Genomic DNA, 6,050 nt, shown 5'->3' on the forward strand with positions numbered 1-6,050 from the left:
ACTAACGTCGTAATACCACTGTTATTATGGTACAGTTCACAGCCACAACGTCTTAAGTGCAACCATTGATGTTTTAATTTTAACTTTTAATGCTGTGGACTAACATTTATTTAACCATGAATATAAACTTGCCCCTTCGAAAATAAGTCGCAACTATTATTGAAACTTAAATTGATAGAAATAAGGCACAAATTTGTTCAATATTAACGATTTTTTAGGACGTTTTGAATGCGAGTTCAGGATGATTGAGGACAGTTTACTGAGTTGTAAAAGTGGGACAGATATATATGTATTGTGTATGTTAGAAAGAGATGTTGATATGGATATTTGTGACCGCTTAGTACACGGGTAATTGGTGGTGATCAGAGTGTTTTGCGAGTCAGCACTTTGTATAAGTTTGTCTGTGCTTCGTTTAGATTATTGCGTCTTCCTTTTTTACTGGAACGATAAAATAGAAATAGATCTAGACGAGAATGGTTTAAATAGATTACTGATAAATGTCAATTGAGATTTATTTAAAAATGGAATTACTTTAAACGATATGTGGAGTGAAATTACCAGTGTTAGATAACTATTTTATTAGTTCGACAACCTAAAAATAAACACAAGGCAACTTAGTTATTTTGGCAAGGCATCTGATAGTATATGTAGGTAATCTACCTACAGTCTTATATGGTACTTAAAATGTAGGCAAATTGTTTGTAAAGTCTAGGATTGCGTGAAGATATATATTGATCAAATTCGCTTAGCAAAATAATTAATTTGAAGCTATTTAGGTATTATACCTAAAATTAACTAAAACTACTTATAACAAAATACCGATAAGTTAGCTAATTTTTGGACCACTTATTTGAACTGGTTCCTAAGGGTCAGAAATTTCAAAAGTCCCCCAAATTCTCAAAAGTCCCTCAAATCGTATATTTTTCAAATATTCCTTTTTCATCGTCTGAATGTCTGGGATTTTTTGTTATTTATTGGCGTATCCCATGGTGGGATATGGTTACCATTGCTCATAGACATTGGCGCTGTAAGAAATATGAACTAGACTTACCTTTTGTCACCAATGCACCACCAACCTTGGGAGCTAAGATGTGAAGCCTCTTAACTATAGTTACACTGGCTGATTCAAACCGGTACACCACAATACTAATTGCTATTTTGGCAGTTGGCATTGGCAGTAGAATATATCCACTACCAAGTATCGGAAATTCTTAATGTCTATGGTAAGTATTATACGAAATAAGAACCTATTTAAGTGATAAAGCTTGGCTTCAAATAAAGCCTGTTATTTAAAGAAATCCTCATTTCATATCGATCCTTCCTCCTGAAATCTTATTTCAACATTGAAGCATTACACTTTCTCATTGGTAGACAAAAATCATCCACTGGTTTTCGAAGAATACTTGAGAAGAAACGGCAAAAGAAACTCAGCGAGATATGTTTTTTTTCATGACATTTCATTACAAAAAAATATAGACAGTGTACTTAGTATTAAGTTCCAATATTTTGAATTTGATTTTTAGTAGGACACGTTCCATCTAAACATAGCTTATGGTCATTAGTGACCAATTCACCCTCGAGACGCCCTCGCTGCAAATTGATTGTGGCCATCCCTCACCACTGATAAATTGTCGTTGATAATTATCATTGAGCAAACTTATGATTATATGTATTTTTCATACTTATGTTATACTAACTAACCGACCCGGCTTCATACGGGTGTATATACTTATAACCTTTATATTGAAGATCGAACATAATAAGAAAAATTGAACTTCTTGACTTTTCTTTTTGTAAAGTACGCTTAGGCAATTAACTCTCATATAGATATATTGCTTTCAGCCTTTGTTTTTGAATGTACAGGATTGTTATGTAAATAAATATACTAGAAGTTTATTAATATGTAACTCCAAGGGACATAACAAGTTCACAAGGTTGGTGGCGTTTTGGCTATGTAATGGTTAACATTTCTTACAGCGCCATTGTCAATGGGCGGTGGTGACCACTTATCATCAGGTGGCACATATATGCTCGTCCGCCAACCTAAATATATCATAAAAAATATATGTTTTATTTTTTTTTGGATATGAAAACTATTTTTACCGTGACTCTCTTGTTATGAAAAAGCGAGTTATTTTGATACAAGTGTTTCTTAACCTTTAATATATTTTATGTACAACTAGCGACCCACCCGGCTTCGCACGGAAAGAAAATTATATGCGATATATATAATTCTACCCCACAGCACTCAGGAATAAGGTAGCTTTATAATAGTGATTTTTTTTTGGAACTTGTTCCGTATATTACCTACTTTTTTTAGAACTGGATTATTACTTCCTTATATAATCCCCTACATGACAAAAAATACTCCTTTATAATATAAATGTATATTAGTTAGAGAAAGACAAACATCATTATCTATATTTCGTTTGATATCCTAATAAAAAATATTTGCAAATAAAACAGCATGAACTTGAGGATTTTTAACATGCACGTAACTTATTAAGTTCAGTACCTATGTCTGCGAAACTAGACAATACGCATTAACGTCAGTGTAATGTATTTATTAGCGAATAAATCTTTGCGAGGCGAACCGATGTGTCCCTTTTCCATCTCAAGCCTATATTATAAAGATTTAATAAAGGCATTTAAATTCGTTTTGGACATAATTTTCAAAGTTGCAGCCAAACATTACTCACTAAAATACTATCTGATAAACGCGACTGTGCGCGTCTAATAAATTTTACCTAGAAGTATCGTAATTTACATGTAAGCTTATGCCCTTATCCAGGTCCTAGATGGACTAGCAAAGAGCCTGGATAAAATGTTACTACTGCTCATAAACATTAGTACTACGACAACCATGAGAACTAAGATCTTATGACCCTTGTCTGCCACCGAGTACCTATTGCTGTTTGGTAGTAGAATATCTGATAAAGCAGCTACCCAGACGGGCTTGCACAAAGACCTACCACCAAGTGTATATTATAGCATTTATTGATTCACTCAATTTAAGTAAAAACAATAAAGTGTGTTTTTAGCTTAATCTTTCAGAGAAAATTTGAAGGTATCAGTGGAATATGACCGTGAAATGACAGAACATGTCATTTACTGTATATCGTGTGACATAAAATGTAAGCACGGTCAACATCTACACCAAATTAATTTCATTGCATTGAACTATCGTTAACTACAGCCTCAGAAGAAGAGGCATTTAGTAATACTGTTAGGTACCTAATGTCCATTAACATGAATTTATTCATTTTGTTTACGATCAAAACAAAATAAAAAAAGCGTAATTAATTAAAAATGCTCAATGTAATGTTTAATATCTAAATACACTATGTAAGATTTAATTAAATTTTTCATTAAATTAAAAGTAAATCCTGATCCCTGGTATTTATTATTGACACTTCCGTGCATACGAAACCAAGTAAAACCTTCGGCCCTGAACTCTCCGGTTGTGAGGGATTTGCAGTCTCATCGGATTATGAGAGTGACTGAATAATATACTCTGCGTAGTTGGCAAGCCACCCTTGAAATTGTCCAGCGTAGCCGAAACTGAGAACTTGAATCACCATCATCAGTACTTATGAGACAGGTCAAAAGGATTGAACCGAAAAGCTCAATTTACAGCACGCGACAAAGGAGGCAGTGACTGATGCATGTGGGTATCATAAAAACAAAAAATGTTCCAAGTAATTATATAAGAGCCGAGATGGCCCAGTGGTTAGAACGCGTGCATCTTAACCGATGATTTCGGGTTCAAACCCAGGCGGGCACCACTGAATTTTCATGTGCTTAATTTGCGTTTATAATTCATCTCGTGCTCGGCGGTGAAGGAAAACATCGTGAGGAAACCTGCATGTGTGTAATTTCAACTAAATTCTGCCACATGTGTATTCCACCAACCCGCATTGGAGCAGCGTGGTGGAATATGCTCCATACCTTCTGCTCAACGGGAGACGAGGCCTTAGCCCAGCAGTGGGAAATTTACAGGCTGTTTATGTATTATGTAATTATATATTATTCTAGACCATACACGATTAGCTTTTAATCAACATACAATTTCGAATTTAATTCATCATATAATAGTGTTAACGTTATAATGATCTATTGTTCGTATTTTATGACCAAATAACAATGCGTCGTGTGACTCAATTTGAGAGGCTAATTCGGTCTAGGCTAGTGTGAGACCGAGAAACGAGACCTGACTAGGCAAGGATGCCTGTCAATCGGCTTGTACTGAAATACTGTCGATTTATTTATTGTATATCAATAGTGAATTCTAAACGATACAGTGATTAAAATACTAATACTTTTTGGAAGATATCGCTGATGCTAATCTTGGATCGACTTACGTTTGCCGTTTAAGCTAACAGTGTGGATTTCCTGGGCTGGATTTAGGAGAGGGTCTCCCCTAATGAGGGTAAGTTTTTATGACTTGATGCTTGTAAAAGTCCGGGATCTGGATTTTTGGGAGTTTCCATTGAAAATACTCTCATTTTTTTGGGCGCCTTTCGTTATTTTTTAATGTAATTCTTGTATTTTATTATATTTAAAATACATATTTGCTAACCGATTGAAAATACATGTTCGATTTATTTGGGAAATTATTATGACCACGCTCCATACAATTTTGGCCCAGGGCTGCAGACCGTTAAATCTGACCGTACTGCTTGACAAAAAGCTGAAGAAGTTATAAACTTATTGCCCGAGCATACTTTAATCCTTATTGGTGGATACAAATATGGCTATTATCCTACGCAAGCAGGTTTCCTCACGATGTTTTCCTTCAATTAAGACAAAATATAAACACAAATTAATGCTTGTCTGTATGTGACCTGGATAACTTCCATTATCCAAAATATAATATCGATTTTTGTATACCTACTCATGTATTTTAACGACGATGACTAGCAAAATACCCGCAATATTAAAATTTTGCGGGTATTTTAATATTTCAAGGTAAAATCTAGAAAAAATGTACTGAATGTTGTATGATTGTTGTATGATCGGAAGTATTGGCTAAACGAAAGTTGGAACACTCATTGAGCTTACAAATTTTGGTTAACATGCAGCCATGTTTGAAGCCAGTGGGTATATATAAATAATATTATTTTTTTCCTTATAGTGAAGTTAGATACTAGGAAATCTGTTCTTTCAATTTAGTTAGTATTATTCCACCTATTCGCCTAATATTAAAAATGTGAAAGTTTGCATGTTTGGTACACTATGACGTAAAAACGACTGGACGGATTTATGTAAAATTTACAATAGAGGTAGCATATACAATGGCATACGCCTTAACCTGTAAGCTACCTCATATCTACCTCCCCCAGATACGTAGGTGCAGCCGCGAGCGGGATCAAATTCAAATAACTTAAACAAAAAAATGACACAAACCTAATGATATGTGAACTCGTTAAGCATAAAAATATACAAAACAAACCCTAACTATCAAAACGATTCACTTGATAAATCGCGTTCACAGCCATTAATCCATATTCCGATTCATTACAGCGCCCCCACATAAATCCGCAACAATAGAATAAACTTATTCATAACAATGTTAATATCGCCATAAAATTAAATATTAAAACATCCTGTGAACACTCGACATGCCAACTCCAGTAATGAGTTTGCTACCTATCCTTGTCTAAAAGTAAATTTAAAATGCGACGAAAAGAGACGTGTATATCAAAATCGTTGCGATGAAATCCGTTGCGCCGTAAGTAATGAGCGCGGTCACGCCCCGCAATCACTGTTCTGTAATATCATTGGTTGATTTTAATAGGGATGGCAGTTTTTTTTATCGAGTAATTTCCTTTCATTAGCGTGTCGTAGTGATGAGAATACGGCTCGTTTGACGATAATTCTCTTGGGATTGGTCCCCTAGTGTATAGAGTTTGCAACGCATTAAATTCTAATGTAGTTAGGAATAATATGTTTTAATTTGTTGATCTATGCTTATAGTAATTTCTGCTGAAATAAATCTTATATAAATGTTCGTTTATGTTATAGGTACATACTCCATTATTTTGTATCAC

The sequence above is a fragment of the Vanessa tameamea genome, chromosome 28 (genome assembly GCF_037043105.1).
Source record: "Vanessa tameamea isolate UH-Manoa-2023 chromosome 28, ilVanTame1 primary haplotype, whole genome shotgun sequence".
NCBI classification, from domain to species: domain Eukaryota; kingdom Metazoa; phylum Arthropoda; class Insecta; order Lepidoptera; family Nymphalidae; genus Vanessa; species Vanessa tameamea.